The sequence below is a fragment of the Lutra lutra genome, chromosome 15 (genome assembly GCF_902655055.1).
Source record: "Lutra lutra chromosome 15, mLutLut1.2, whole genome shotgun sequence".
In the NCBI taxonomy this organism is placed as follows: Eukaryota; Metazoa; Chordata; class Mammalia; order Carnivora; family Mustelidae; genus Lutra; species Lutra lutra.
Window position 1 is genome coordinate 58,733,730 of NC_062292.1, and position 16,355 is coordinate 58,750,084.

The following is a 16,355-nucleotide window of genomic DNA, read 5'->3' on the forward strand; positions in this document are numbered from 1 at the left end:
TACTAAAACTTTAAAAGTGCTTGGACTTCTTATTTAGCTTTTATTTTGTGGCCTAGAAATATTATAGAATCACTTAATATGATCACTTTGAATTTTCATATTATTTCAGTTAACATAAAAGATTTTAGTGACAGATTATTAGATAATGATTGATAATGCTTGGTTTATAATTAATTATATTAAACTATAGCCTGCTGTACAATTATGACTGCCAAAACTTCATCACACTTCAGGGGTGGAAACTAGTTAGATACTGCCCTGGGATTAGCCATCAGATCATCTGGAAACTGAGTAACTATCATGTGGCAGAGATTTATTTTTTTTGTAGAAAAAGTTTATGTTATTCTAACATTTTCTGAGATCAAATTTTAGGACTCTTAAGAACCTTGAAAAGGTGATAAATATTTGTGGTTCTTGCTTAGTCTCCATGGAGAGAAAGCATTATACAATCACAGATATATATGGGGAGAGGTGGTGTATTTTTTCCATTATATAAGCTGTTGGTTTGGATCCATAAACATTTTAGGCTTCCTTTCCTGGATACCTAAATTCAAAAGGGACATGGTTTTGTCCACTCAGTTAGATGAAAAATTAAGAAGTTAAAGTCTAATAGTCCTGAATTTTGCCTCAGAGAACTCAAAATTTTTTTCCATTTTATTTTATTTCTTTTCAGTGTTCCAGCATTCATTGTTTATGCACCACACCCAGTGCTCCATGCAATACATACCCTCCATAATACCCACCACCAGGCTCACCCAACCTCCCACCCCATCCCTCCAAAACCCTGTTTGTTTCTCAGAGTCCACAGTCTCTCATGGTTTGTCTCCCCCTCTGACTTCCCCCAACTCCCTTCTCCTCTCCGTCTCCCCGTGTCCTTCGTGCTATTCCTTATGCTCCTCAGTAAGTGAAACCATATGATACTTGACTCTCTCTGCTTGACTTATTTCACTCAGCATAATCTCTTCCAGTCCCATCCATGTTGATGCAAAATTTGGCTATTCATCCTTTCTGAAGGAGGCACAATACTCTATAGTATCTATGGACCGTATCTTCTTTATCCATTCATCTGTTGAAGGGCATCTTGGTTCTTTCCACAGTTTGGTGACTGTGCCATTGCTACTATGAACATTGGGGTACAGATGGCCCTTCTTTTCACTACATCTGTATCTTTGGGATAAATAACCAGTAGTGCAATTACAAGGTCATAGGGAAGCTCTATTTTTAATTTCTTAAGGAATCTCCACACTGTTTTCCAAAGTGGCTGCACCAACTTGCATTCCCACCAATAGTGTAAAAGGGTTCCCCTTTCTCCACATCCTTTCCAACACATGTTGTTTACTGTGTTGTTAATTTTGGCCATTCTAAGTGGTGTAAGGTGGTATCTCAATGTGGTTTTGATTTCAATTTCCCTGATGGCTAATGATGATGAACATTTTTTCATGTGTCTGTTAGCCATTTGTATGTCTTCTTTGGAGAAGTATCTGTTCATGTCTTCTGCCCATTTTTTTGACATGATTATCTGTTTTGTGTGTGTTGAGTTTGAGGAGTTCTTTATACATCTTGGTTATCACCCCTTTGTCTGTAGTGTCATTTGCGAATATCTTCTCCCATTCCATGGGTTGCCTCTTTGTTTTGTTGACTGTTTCCTTTGCTGTGCAGAAGCTTTTGATCTTGATGAAGTCCCAGAAGTTCATTTTCACTTTTGTTTCCTTTGCCTTTGGAGACATATCTTGAAAGAAGTCAAATTTTTTATTTAGAACAGGCTTGCCTTGAGTGCCTGGGTGGCTCAGTTGGTTAAGCCGCTGCCTTCGGCTCAGGTCATGATCCCAGGGTCCTGGGATCGAGTCCCACATCAGACTCCTTGCTCAGTGGGGAGCCTGCTTCTCTCTCTGCCTCTGCCTGCCACTCTGCCTGCTTGTGCTCTCCCTCTCTCTCTCTCTGACAAATAAATAAATAAAATCTTAAAAAAAAGAACAGGCTTGTCCTGAAAGTTCTAGTTAGTGGGATGGCCTTTCTCCGATGTTTGCCTTTTCCCCAAGGGATCTATTATTCATGACAAGAAAGAAACACTTTCAGTTTATTAACTCACTTACTCAAATAACAAATATTTTTAAGTGCCTACTATGTAGTGGTGTGCTGGTAATCATCTTCTTTGGAACAAAAACCCTTGATTTTTAGCACGTAGTGATTTCTGGGTGTGTACCTTCCCCTGTGGCTGATTCCCTGCTTTCAGTGTAATGTCACTGAACACGGAGTTGGAGAGAGGTGAGCAGAATTGGCTCTACCAAGCTGGTCTGAGCCAGTTCAAGCCTACCCATGACCCTGTCTGACCTTATGTGTCACATACCTTGGAGATACATATGTGTAATATCAGTACCAGATGAAAATGGAACAATTCAGCTAACTTTCCAGAAAAAACTAAATTGTTTGACTTATTTTTTATTCAGGTGATAAACTGAAATTCTAAACGAGTAGAGTAATAAAAAACCTGGATGTTTTAATTTAGTTCTGTGCACTGTCTCCATTTCCATGATCAACACAGATTATCCCATGAATAATCTGCTGTTGATCAGTAGAAACATAATTAGTTCAACCATGTAATTGGATATTTGGAAATAAGATGGAAATGAAATTATGAATTTTCATCCATTAGATACAAGCCATTCACCACTGTATAGCTTTTGTGTTCATTCATTTAGAACTGTTATAGTATTGAAATGAGTTCATTATATCTCTATAGGTATCTTCTTCACATTGATTGGTTAGAGTAGTCCACTAAAGTTAAAGTCTTGGGATTCAGTACTCTGTGTTCTGTTGCATGGCTATAGTTTGCCTTTACAGACAGGCCAGCCATTTTGTAATGTCATATGGGAAATGAGTAATGGGGAATTGATGGATTAGCATAATCCATGTGCACTCTTGGAAAAAAAATCAAGGGTAAAAGCCCTATGGATGATAGGTCAAGAGCATTTCTATACTGTGTGTGTGTGTGTGTGTGTGTGTGTGTGTGTGTGTGTGTAGTTCCTTTCTCTATATTTTTAGACATTTAAACAATTATTGAACTCATATTGCATATAGATTTTGTTTCTTGAACTTTTCTCATTAAACATTTTGTTAAAACTATCTCCTCAGATAATAAAAAAAAACTCTGTTACCCTCTCAATAGGTACATAATAGTTTATATTCTGTGTGAACCATCATATTCCTAAGCATTCAACAATTTCAGACATTCAGGTTGTTTTTCACATTTTTTTTTTTATTATGAAGGAGATGTCTTTGTCCAGAAATCTTTGGTCATGTGTCTGATTATCTCATTAGGTGAGATTCCTGGTCAAGGATATGGACAGTTGGAGGACTTTGGAGACATAAAGTCAAATTGCTGTTCAGTGAGGTGGTCTTGCCATACCTTATATGGTGTCTCAGGTGCTGCCTCCTAGCATCAGGACTATAATTTTTCAAACTTTACTCACTTGATAGACAAAATGTGGTATATTGTCTTAATTTGCCTTGAGAGTCCTAGTGAGGCTGAACATTTTTGGTGTGTTTGTTGCTCATTTACATTTCCTTTTCCATGAGTTATCTGCTCATATCCTTTGTTCATCTGTTGAACTTTGTATTGGTCTGATTGGGTTCTGTACCTAGAGAGAGCATATAATGTTGTGTCTCATATTCCATGCAAATATTTTCCCCATTTTACTTTTTTATATTGGTTAGCACGTTCCTGTGATCTATGGCAATTAAAATGTTTATATTTCATTTATACTTTCCTTCTGTAATTTCTCCCATTGAATTTAAACTTAGCAAGTTCTTCTCCATTCAGATTGGATAAATATTTGTCAACATTTTCTTTCAATTTTGTGATTTTTAATTTTCTTAAAATTTAAGTTTTTACTGTTTCTTATTGACTTCAGAATATAAATATAACTTAAGGATTAATATCTAATGAGTCATTCTAACATCAATTACAGAGACTGCTTCCATCCTCTGGCTTTCATTTATTTAATATTTATTTATAGCAAGGTCTGTTTTTGAAACATTGATTTTTGTTCCATGTTTTTGTCTAGCCTTGTGTCAATACCATTCTTATTTAATTCTTATAGACATAACATTTTAATAACTTCTAGTACTAGTTTCTTCATCATTAGTCCCATTTTAAAACCAAGTGGTTTAACTAGTTTATTTTCCCAAATTACTTTAAAATAGATTTTTAAAAACTATATTTGCAACTGGTACAGCCACTCTGGAAAACAGTATAGAGGTTCCTCAAAGAGTTTAAAAATAGAGCTGCTCTATGACCCAGCAATTGCACTACTAGATATTTATACAAAGGTTAAAAACATAGAGATTCAAAGGGGCACCTGCACCCCAGTGTTTACAGCAGCAATGTCCACAACTGTCAAAATATGGAAAGAGCCCAGATGTCCATCAACAGATGAATAGAGAAAGAAGATGTATATAGAGAGATAAATAGATAGATAGATGGATAAAACGGAATGTTATTCAGCCATCAAAAAGAAAGAAATCTTGCCATATGCTATGACATGGATGGAACTACAGGGTATTATGCTAAGCAAAATAAGTCAGTCAGAGAAAGACAAATATCAGATGATTTCATTCATGTGGAATTTAAGAAACAAAACAACGAATATAGGGGAAGGGATGGAAAGATAAAATAAGATGAAATTAGAGAGGGAGACAAACCATAAGAGACTCTTAACTCTAGAAAACAAACTGACGGTTGCTGGAGGGAATTGGATGGATGGGGAACTGGGTAATGGGCATTAAGGATGCCACTTGATGTAATGAGCACTGGGTGTCATATGCAACTGATGAATCGCTAAACTCTATCTCTGAAATTAATAATACACTATGTGGTAATTAATTTAAATTTAAATAAAAAATTAAAAAAATAAAAACTACATTTGAAAAGCTTTCTATTGGGATTTTGGTTATGGGTGTGTTGAGCTTATGCATTAATATGGGAGGAATTGTTCTATTAACATCACATGAATATAAATGACAGCAAAATTGTTTACCTTATAAAGTCAATACAAAAGGAGAACCACAAGTTGAGGTGTAGAGGCACAGAGTAGTGTGGAGAATCATCAGCAAATTGAACTTGGGTCAAGTCTCACTCATTTATGTTTACTGGCTGTGAAGTCTTGAGCAAGCCAAATCTTAAAAACTGTTAAGATTTTTCATCCTATTCCCTCATCTCTAACATGGGAATAATATTTTCTCTGCTTACATCATAGGGTTGTTGTGAGAACCAAGAAAGAGTCGGATTCTCAACGCCTTTTGGAATATTAAAATGTATGTATTAAAAAAAACATTTAGATTGTTTTGATCCCTAAGTAAAAATTCCTCTCATATGGACAGGTCCAGACCAGAATCTGAAGACTAAAACTAATTTTCATCTCCTTCAACTGGGAAACCTATAAAATAAGCTCGCTGTTTACCTCATCCTTTAAAAAATTGAATTGTTTAATTTTTTTTCCACTGCAGAGATACCTCATTTACAAAGACCCTAACTTTAAAAAAATTAAAAAAAAAAAATTTTTTTAGTGTTCCAAGATTCATTGTTTATGCACCGCACCCAGTGCTCCAGGCAATACATGCCCTCCTTAATACCCACCATCAGGCTAACCCATCTCCCCATCAAACTTTTTAATACTGAAAAGAATGCCTTCAAATTTTGTAAGTAGGAGGTTGGCAAGCAAATTGCTCCTGGCAGGAAATCAGATCATATATCTTGAGCTTATCTCCCTCCTTTAGGGGGTGTCAAGCCCTGATCACCCTGGACTGTGCATACAGAGCTCTAACCGACTTGTCCTGCTGCTGTCTGGGTTGGGGCCGCCTTGCCCAAGGCATCTGAAGAGTGCTCCCTCTCCCCAGCCTGTGGTTTAGGAAGCTTAGCTTCTTCCCCTCCAGTAATGACTTTCTGCTGTCATTTTCAAACTACCTACTACTGTTTATTTGGAATCTAAACATCTGGGAAGCTTAAATGACCAAATTTGTTGAGGGCACAGTCTGAGCTCTAATTTTATGTCCATGAGACACTTGACAAGTAAACACGTTGATAGCAGGATTTATGAAATGTAACCTCTGCAATAGAATTTCGGGCCAGGAAGATTTAGTTCAATCTTCCGTGGCCCCGTTTATGATGGAATTTTGGTTCTGAAAGAGACGGAGCAATCTCTAGCTTAACCCTTTCAACTTGCAATGAAGGAGGCTGATGCAGAGAGAGATGGGACCTGTTCTACGCCTTGTGGCCAGTCACTGGGAGAGCTGGGAACAGAAAAGAAACTAGCTTGCTCAATTCTTTCCACATGGCTCCAATACTGCATCATTCTGAGTATAGCACCAAGCCAAAGCATGCATAATGTTTGAGTGTGCTGCACAATCTGGGAAGAGGAAAGTTATGCTCAGTGACAGAGTATCTTAAAGAAACAAGGCTCAGAGGGTCTTCAAACACAGTCCTTTAAATGTCTGAAAGAAGTAGAAACCTTGTGAAAAGTCAGAGTTGCACCTTGAAGGGCAAATTGCACCCAATCTTCTTGGGTCTTGGATATCTCCTTTCTCATTTATAGGAAGATATTTAATAAGAATAAACGTTTTTTGCTTAGTTTTATGGGGGGCGGAAACACAGGATCTGATCAGAACCCAGATTTCAAACATGAATGTGGGATTTGATCACCTCCTCAGCTGGTCTGGTCAGTTCTATGGACTGATTATTTCTCAAAGTGGGGACAGAGATGATCTACCTCCCCAAATCCTTATGGTTGGCTTTTTGGACTCTTCTTTGTCTACCCCCTTGTGACCTAGCAACTGCAATTTCCGTTTTGTCCCCAACAGGAGCTCTGCTTTTCGTGGATTTATTTCCAGCTTTTTAAAAAAATAAATATTTTATGTATTTATTTGAGACAGAGATCACAAGTAGGCAGAGAGGCAGGCAGAGAGAGGGGGAAGCGGGCTCCCCGCAGAGCAGAGAGCCTAAAGTGGGGCTCGATCCCAGGACCCTGAGACCTTGACCTGAGCCAAAGGCAGAGGCCTAACCCACTGCAGAGGCCTAACCCACTGAGCCACCCAGGCACCCCTAATTCCAACTTTTTAAAATTTTTTCAACTTTGGTATTTTGGACTTTGAGTCTTTTTTGTTGTTGCTATTCCTTCCCTTGGAATATCCAACTCCTCATTCTCACAAACAGCTTTGGTTAGTGATGGTCTTTCTTGGTCCTCAACTTCTGGGGCCCTCACCTCTGTGTCACATTGGTTCCTATACCTTTTGGTATTATCTCCCTAAGCTAGGTTTGAACCCTGGAAGGATCGGGAATGCAAAATTTTCCTCATGAGTAGCCCTGAGACCAGTAGGTGATTATAGGGGGCATGAATGAATTGAAAAGGAAAAAAATACAGTGGTGGGGAAGGGAGAGAATCAAGTTGAGAGGCTGCTTCTATTTCTTGTCACAGAACTCATTCCAGTCAAGTTTGACACAGCTTCTTCTATATTGATTCTTGAATTCTCATTACCACAAGTGAAATGACAGCCCCTGGGGTGTTCTCATTTCCCAAATTTCTCTGGCTTTATTTCATGGTCTCTTTCCTCTGAATGACCTTGCTTCTCTTTGAGTCATGGCAATAATTATTTGCTTTTCATATGTAGTTTTTTGCCCTCAAATAGTTTCAGGTATTTACTTTCAAGACCTACAAGGACTATTGTAAGAAAAACAAATTAGGCAGACAGGCTGTGGCTTGAGTAAAAAGTCTACCAGAGGCAAACTAGAAATGCCTCTCCTCTAAGCTTGTGGTTCCTAATGACCTATCTCTATCATAATCAGTCATCTTGTATTATCATGATCCGTGCCTGTTTCTTTCTCTTATTAGTCCTTCAGCTCAGCTTTATTTATTTTTAGGTTCCAAGTACCTAGCACAGTGTCTGGTATATAGTAAACCCACAATAAATATGTGTGGGATATTAAAAAAAAAACTTAGGTTTCTTTTAAAAAAATAATTTTGTAATAAGTGAGAGCTCTCCTCTCCTTTTTTTCTTTTTCTTTTTTTCTTTGATATGTTTTCTTACAGTAACAGACAAAATGAGGGTCTGGTCACCTCAGGCAACAAAATGGCGTTTTCTTTCTCTACCTCACAACCTCTGAGTTTCCCTTAAATCTCACCTCAGCTTGTAATGTTTGCTTTGTCTGTGTTATGAGCATCTGTCCTTTCTATTTAAGGTTGTGTGTAACCATTTGCTTCTATGGAAAAAAAAAAAGGTGATTCTTGCAGCAATGGTTTGCTGAAGCTGGCGAAATGGATTGGTTTTGTTGACAAATAGCCCCTGTCTGAATTGCTGACATTTCTCAGCCCTCTGCTGGATTGCACAACATTGTGCAACTTTATGTGGAAATAAATGAGTTTATTAGCAATGAGTTGTGTGTTTGTGGCTGTGTCCATGTATAATAAACATCTTTTGTGGGTACTTACAGCAATAATGACACCACTCTTTCTTAGTTCACCCTTTACCATAAACTATGCCATTATTCATTTCAGTGGGAGCATCTAACCTCAAAGAATGTTATGAGAGTAGCTTGTTGAAACAGAGTAATGGACAGTAGGTGCTGAGTAATCCTCTACTGGCAGGACTGTGTGATAGCTGAGCAGATGGTTTCTTCTATGTTGGTGGTCTGTAATATTTCTACTTGAAACCGTTCACATATAACACAGCTTTGCCACACTAGACCCAGGAATTTTTAGTGACTAAAAACAGTGCCGTATTTTCTGGAGTCAGCTCTAGTCACTCGTGTGGTGAGCTATGCCTCCAGGGTGTTTCTTGAGGACACTCAGCTGACCTGCAGTCTCTGCCTTCAGAGATCGAAGATCATGGAATAAGCCATTGGAGGTGCTCAAGATTTCAAGTGTCAGGAGCCCAGAAGAAGCTTATGAGCAGACAGAGCTGAAGCTCAAGGATGGTCAGAACAGTTGGGCTGTGTGGGGGTGTGGTGGAATTAGGCAAGGTTTGCAGAGAACTCTTTAAGGGAGAAATATCCTGAACTCATGAATAGAAGGACTAGTAGTTATGGTAAAAAAAAAAAAAAAATTGAGTAGAGAGTACATTCTAGTTTGCCTGGGTAGTGTCATACGGTAAGTTAAGGAGGAAGGAGCAATGAGTTGTGGGAGATGGAAGGGAAATGAAACCATTAGATAAGCAGGCCCACTAAAATTCCCTCAGGAAAAAAAAAAGTAATTACAATCTGTCTGAAATACCAAAGACTTCTAGATAAGACACTAAAACAGAAGCAGAATCTGGGCTTACTTCAACATCCGTTGTGCATTTGCAGAGCACAGAGTGAGGTGTTGGAGAACGAAGAGGGGTGAGAAGAGGTGCTGCCCTGAAGGGTCTTAGCCCAGTCAGAGACACGCTGTACATGAATTATTTCGATAGGCTGTGCTTAGTACTGGGCCAGAGGTGTGCCCAGGGCACTATGGAAGCCCAAAGGTCTAGAACCCAGTTTGACCTTGAGACATGGGAGGAGGGAACAATGAGGGGGAGCACAGGTGAGTGTTAGAGCCAGAAGATTCATTCCCACCAGGAAGTCTGTGTGTGGTGGGTGTGATGAGGGAGCAGGAAAGGTTCTTACAGGTAGAGGGAATAAGTCAAAGAGGGTACAGGAAACCACATGATATTTGCTGATGCTGCTTACTGAGTTCGAGTCACTGGATCCTCAAGTCTGAGTGGAGATGCGTGGGTGGTGTGGGACACAACTGGGACTGGGGCAGGAGCCGCATTTCCATCATGGGAGCTTATCCTGTGGGAAATGAGAGCCTGTGGGGAGGGCTGAGGGGGTCACTAGCACAGGGGGCTTTAGAACAATCATTCTGGCAATAGTGGGAGGAAGGAGAAGAGGAGGGCGATGCTCTTAGTGTCCAGAGACTGCTTAGATGGGGGCATCTGTGGACTTGGCCAGGGTGCGGCAGTGAGAATGGAAAGGACTGATGGCTCTAGAAGTGTTTTTCTTTTTTCTTTTTTTTTTTTTAAAGATTTTTATTTATTTGTTTGACAGAGAGATGGTGCTGCCTCCGACTCCCCTTAGTGTGGCAGGCTGCCATGAGGGGCCTCTGTGGCATCTACTCTCTGAGAAGCCTGGAAATGAATGTCCTTCCTTTCACCCACGAGCAGCTAGATTGTCAGAGGCCTGAGAACTCAGCTCTGGTTCTACCTCTATCCAGCGCTGTGGGGTGAGGGAGGCCCAGCCCGCAGATGAGTGTCTCATCTGGCTCTTCTTCCTCATCTGCAGGTGGTGAAAGTGACCTCAGGCGTGGAACGTGCTGTTAGGGCCACGTTGGAGATAGAGGCCAAGGACCCTGGAGAGCTGGGCTTCTAGAGGGTGGCATTGTTCCTGCAATGGCTCCCTGTTCTTCTCCCCGCTCAGCCGTTTTCCAGAGTGTGAGGGAATGGTGGGGTCTCCCTGGGAAGGCAAAGAGAGCAGACCCTCTGAACTAGCAGAGGTGACTCAGCGTTTCTGAGGGTTTGTTTGTGTGTTTAACTTTGAGTCAACATTATTCTAACACCTTTTAGTTCACTTAACATTTACAGTGTATAGTAGGTGGCAGACAAGGGCACAGAGCCGGGAGTGGCCTTAGTGCCGGCAGGATCCCTTCTGGCAGCTCTAGGAAAGCCACAGTGAGATCTCCCACTCCGCACCCCCCACTCCGCTTGGCAACTTTTTTTTTTTTAATGGTTGAAAAATTGAAGCAGATTTAGATATTTTCTATTAAAAGAAGAGAAAGGAATAAGGAGACCATAGTGAAATCTCCAACAAAGACACTGGTTGCGGTTCTCCATATGTGAAAGTCAAAAAGAAGCTAAGAAGATGATGTCTTCCCCCGACCTTAAAACATCCCCTCTGCCCCCACCCTCACAGTATTTGCTATAAGCCACCAAGGCTCAGGGCTCACAGGTGGGGAAAAACAGATAAAGTTCCTGAAACTGCCCTGGGACCAACACTGTTTCCTACCGGTGACTGTAAAGAGCTAGTGAGCCAGCGTTAGTACTTCTAGAAGAGTCAGAAGGTTTCACATGAATTTTTTAATGTTGGAAAAACCAGTCAGGAGAAAAAAAACATACCTTCTTCCCCCCCCTTCTTTTAATATCGTTTTCAGTAGCACAATGCATTTAAAGTAAGGCATAGTTTCCTCAGAGTAATATGGCCTCAGGACATGATTTAGATGGAAAATTTAAGTAAGATTAATGCAATTTATTATCCAACAGGATATCCCTACAAGCCACATGATTTGGCTGAATTTTAGATTCCCAATCTAATATTTCAGATGAGATTTCCAGATGGGTGTCCTATTCCTCTATTAGTTTAGTCAGGGTGATATAGAGTTTGTAAAACAGGAGAGGTTAAACTAGTTTTAACACTTGATTAATCATTGAAATTACTTTGTTACTGTTTGAATTCATTGACTTTTGTTTATTAAGTAACTCCCTAAAACCCAAAGCCAACACAAACTAGAGGCACATTTCCAGCTTTGCTAATTTATTTGATGACTTCTTCAAAGGAAAAAATTTTTTTAAAGTAGTAAATTTATGGTTACATTGAAAGGCTGTTCAATGCTTGCTCCTTGCCTTGAGAGAGAAAGTGTGGGCTTGTAAGATGGAGAGCAACACACACTCACACCCTGAACACATACCCATATTCTAATTTCTTGGAAAATTTCTGGACCGATAAATCTTTGAAAGAAATTAGATGAATAATTATCAGAACTTTTGCTACTTCCATCAAGAAATAGATGGATAGCACAGAAACTGTTCGAGGTGACAAACCACATATATAATCCGCCATTTTATAAACCACTGGCAAGTCTATTAAGGGAGGTGAATTCCAGCACCCAGTTAGGCTGACTGAATGGAGGGATGAGCTTTGGGGAAAGCACCATAGAAATTAAGCATGCTCCTGCTGCCTGCAGGACTCAGCTCTTAACATGAAGTGAAGGGGGAGGGGCTAATCCAGAGAATGGACAAAGCTCCAAACCAGAACTTCTTTTTGGGATATGAAAATTTCCTGAAGTCTGGGTTTGGTAAATTGATCACAATCTCTTCTCAGAGACCTATCAGGAGCAAAGTAGTGAGTTGCAGACATAAATTTGAATTCCAGAGTCTCCGACTAACCCAACTCATAAATGAATTCCTAAATGCTGACTGAGCCAGAAGACCCAGCTTTGGAAAACCACTTGGCAGGAATCATTAGTTTCAAAATGAGATGAACTGCTCTATTTAGCCCTCATTCAAAACTTTACAGAAATGCCAGATTTCCATAAACACAGGTTTCCTTGAATTTCCAGGGCTTTGATTAACTGGTAGATGAGGCTTTCTCACAAATGCAGATTTGTATGTAATATTCAGTTTGGACGAGATTGGGAGCTGGAAACCAACACAAAGTGTTCCCTCTCCTCCCTAAGATGTTAACTCTTCCCTTGTTTTTCAGAAAGTGCTTTTTGTTACATGAGGTTTGGAGAATTAAAAATTAGTCTACGGTTTAAAAACATGGCTATAGATCATGTTCCTGTCATTTATGTCATCGTTTCTTAAGCCTTTCATGACTGATTGACAGCCCACTGATTTATAGTGTGTCTTTAATGCCCCAAAGGAATGAGAGAATTAAAAAATACACTTCTGTCTCTGCTGAAAAAGTCATAAAGTTGTGGCTTTCTACTAAGTAAAGAGGTTGCTTGCAAAGATTTTTTTTTTGTCTTTAATATGTTTTCATTTTTCCTTTTATGGACATTTTTCTCCATTGATACTGGCACATTAGGCAGGGGACACAAATTGGTGCAACATAGATCCACAGAGTTAAACTTTTTGCTGGTGGCCTCCCACCACCTCCTCCTCCTTTTTTTTTTTTTTTCTTTTTGGCTTCCATAGTCAAGTCAATAAAAACAAATAAATTTGGAAGGTAAATAGCCATTTTTTTTGTATTCTGAGAAGCTGTTTCCTTCCAAGAGAGTGAGTTTGGAGCCCAGGACTGACTTAATTGACTGACTCCATTGCCTCTGTGGGCTTTTCCCATATTTCTTTCAATGTCTGTGGATTGTCCCTAGGATTTTAGACATCAGAGATTATAATGCAAAAAGAAAGTATTAGTTAAGCTAGTTAGGCTACCTCAGCCAGGTAGGGTTTTTTGTCTCCAAAGAGCAGGGTTGTAAAGGCTAGATATAGGCTTGACTTACGATAGGGTAAAAACACGGCAGTTAGCAACAGTGTTGCCTTCACTTTTAGCCTATTCTGTGTAGTAGAAATTCAGATGTTTGTCACAATGGATTGATTCTTACAGGTGGTTCTCTAGAAGTTCCGTTGCTTGTTAGAGGAGAGTGATCTAGAAGTCATCCTGAGGCAGTCTTCTCGGAGCAAGGTCGTGTTCTGGGCTGTAGGAGAGAATGAGCGTCCCCAAAGTCAGAATGACATGGATCAAGGGCAGCAGTCTCCGTGGTAGTTTTTCCAACTAGGACAGTTCAAGAACTTCACCAGAGATTTGTCATGAAACCACCACTCACTCAGGGTTGGACTAAGGCTTTGTCTGCAGTACCTGGTAGGCTGACCAGAGATAGCAGAGTGGTGGGGCACTACCTATGGATGGATATCTGTTAACTTCTGTCTCCTGCCCCTCATTCTCCCCTTCCTCATTGTATCATCATCGTCATCACCATCACCATCATCACCACATCATTTCCTGCCCTTAGCGACTCACTTAGAGTTTATGAAGGCAAAACATGATTTGGTTTGGCTGATTTCACCAGTTTCTTCTTGTCTTCCTTCTTCTTTTTCTTTCCCCTTTCCTTCTCTTTCAAGAACCCAAATGAAAAGGATAAGAGTTCAGGAACAGTCCCTTTTGAAGCCCACACAAACAGCTGTGTGCCAGGGATTTGGTTGTGGTGGGAGAGGGAGATGCCAAGCTAATTGGCAAGTACTCTGAATCTGCTACCTCAGGGGACTTTGGGGCTTTGACCTTGGAGAAATTTGCTGTACAGTGCAAGGGTCCTGAGACATTCTCTTCCTCCATTTGACAGAATGAGATGCCCTAGAACTGAGGGTTTTGTGAAAGAACAGAAAAAAGTATGAGGATGTTGGGTGGAAGGGGGAAGAGGACTAAGAATGTTAAGAGGACAGACGAATTCACTCAATGGTAAATCTGCATTTCCATCTTCCACTAGGGCAAGACTCATGTGATTATAGGAATGAGAGGCTTTGCTGCAGAGATCTTGGGTCATGTGTACTATACTACTGCAGAGGGCTATATTGCTATATGGATGTGCTTTTTGTGACTTGGTGATTTTCCTCTGGAGTCTAGGAGCCTCTACCGTTTGGTCCCCTCCTTTCTGTTGGACTGCTTTGTCAACTGTTGCCTGCCAGTGATTCGAGGATGACCATCTGCCACCATCTCTGCTCTGGGGACCTGACAAGAAGGAACCACATTCTTGCACTGTGAGGAAAGCTTAGTGGTTCTCCTCTACCTTCATTCCTTCACTGAAAATTCTTTTGTTGTTGTTACAAGTTTTCTGTATTCTAGGCACTGTACTAGACATCAGGAATCCATGGAATTTTAATCTACAGAGAAGACTGACATTAATCAAGTCATCCTAAAGACATATAAATTACAAATGATACAAGTTCTGTGAAGGTCAAGCCCCTGGCACAGCACTCACTATGCATCTAGCTTGCTCAGGAAGGTTTGGGATGTGACCATAGAGCTGAGTGTGTAGTTTGGGCAGGAATTAACTAGGTGTAGAGGAGAGTGTAGAAGGTTTTGGTTAGAGAACTAGCTCATGCAAAACCCTGTGCTCTCTCCACCAAAATCATACTGTGGTCTGTGTGTGGAGGTGCGGTGAGGCTGTACAGGTTCCCTTTCATCAGCTCTGAGTTGGAATTTGTCACCTGAATCTTGGAATCAGTTCTGCCACCTGTGCTTTCTGTCTTCTATGACCTGTTAGAGCCCTTTATCTTCTGGATCTAATCCCTCAGTATGCTCCATTCTGAAAGAAAAGCAGTACAAGGTGTAGGGTAGAGACACACAAAAAGCCAGCAAGTACATCTTTGTCTTTCTTTCGAGTCATGAGAGAATAAATCTCTTCGTTCCTTCAGACAAGAAATGCACACCATCACCACTGATGTCAGCCTTCCTGTTTATCATTTCAAACTTTAGCAATGTGGAACATTCAGTTGGGTTTGCTTTTGGGGGCATTGCCCCTTTAACTGAGGGTGGCATCTTTAAGAAGTGTCAACTTCTACTACAGAGCCTACTAGAGTCTATCTTCTTTGTTTGCATTCCTTGACTTTTAGATTTGACTTACTTTATTGTTTATTTCATGATAGTTTCGGTTTTTCTAAAGTTTGGATTCTCCCCCGAAGAGCACTTCTTGAAATGCAGCCTTCAGTAACATTTCTTCTATTTTGATCCATTGCCTTGAACCCCTTTGTCCCTGGAGGCTATTCTGAAAATAGTGTCCTATCTGGACACCCATCTCTCTATATAATGACCCTCAAATCATGATGTGTTGAAGAGCAGTGTTTTGTCAACTATTTCTTAATGAATTTGTTTGTTGTTGTTCTGGTTTTTAAAAAAATCACATACTTGCTTTTGACAATTGAAAATATAGGAATAAGAAGCATGAATATTAAAGAAAGCCATACATGGAGAAATGATTGTTATAAATATTTTTGTGTATTTTCCTCTAATGTATGAATAAATGTTACATATTCACATGAATAGACATAATATATATTTTTATCTTGTATTTTTCATTTAACATGTGTAATAAGCATTTCCCATGTTAGTAAAATTATTTGTAAGCATTATTTTTAATGGCAACTAATATTCTTATTCTAGTAACCTAATGTGTCTGTTGTCATTTGTCATTTTGGCTACAATAAATGTTTTTGTGTTAAAATCCATATATTGGTTTGGGTTGATTTCCTTAAGGTAGAATCCAAGAGGAGGAATTATTTACTTGTTCCTTTATTCATCATTTATTGCTTTCTCCTTTTATATTAATCTTCTTGGTTCTATAATTCAAAAACATATATATAAAATAAATATATATAAATAATATATTATATATATAATTATATAATATAATAGATATATAAAATCCCTGTTTTCAAAGAGATTCAGCCCTGTGCTAGATTAAAGGACAGGAACATTTTAGAGTTCTTGATACAGATTTTCAAGTCGCTTTCCAGGAATTTGGATCAATTCACTCTTCTGCTATGCGGAAGAGTGTGTTCTAAGTTATTCTTCTAGTATCCCTTTCTTTTGAGAATTTGCTTTCCCTTCCACCTTGGGATTCACCTGGGGTTGCCAT

At 39.6% G+C, this 16,355-nt stretch overlaps 1 long non-coding RNA gene across 2 annotated transcripts in view; it reads left to right on the forward strand.

The window, feature by feature from the left end:
• Positions 1 to 15,938, forward strand: part of LOC125086312 (uncharacterized) — a 43,864-nt gene extending 27,926 nt beyond the window's left edge. Inside the window, exons 2-3 of one of the 2 annotated variants that reach the window (XR_007123151.1) lie at positions 5,256 to 5,313; positions 14,340 to 15,938. This is a non-coding gene — a long non-coding RNA (uncharacterized LOC125086312). The remainder of the gene's footprint in view (positions 1 to 5,255; positions 5,314 to 14,339) is intronic. The other variant, XR_007123150.1, reaches the window with a different exon arrangement.
• The last annotated feature ends 417 nt before the right edge of the window (positions 15,939 to 16,355 follow it).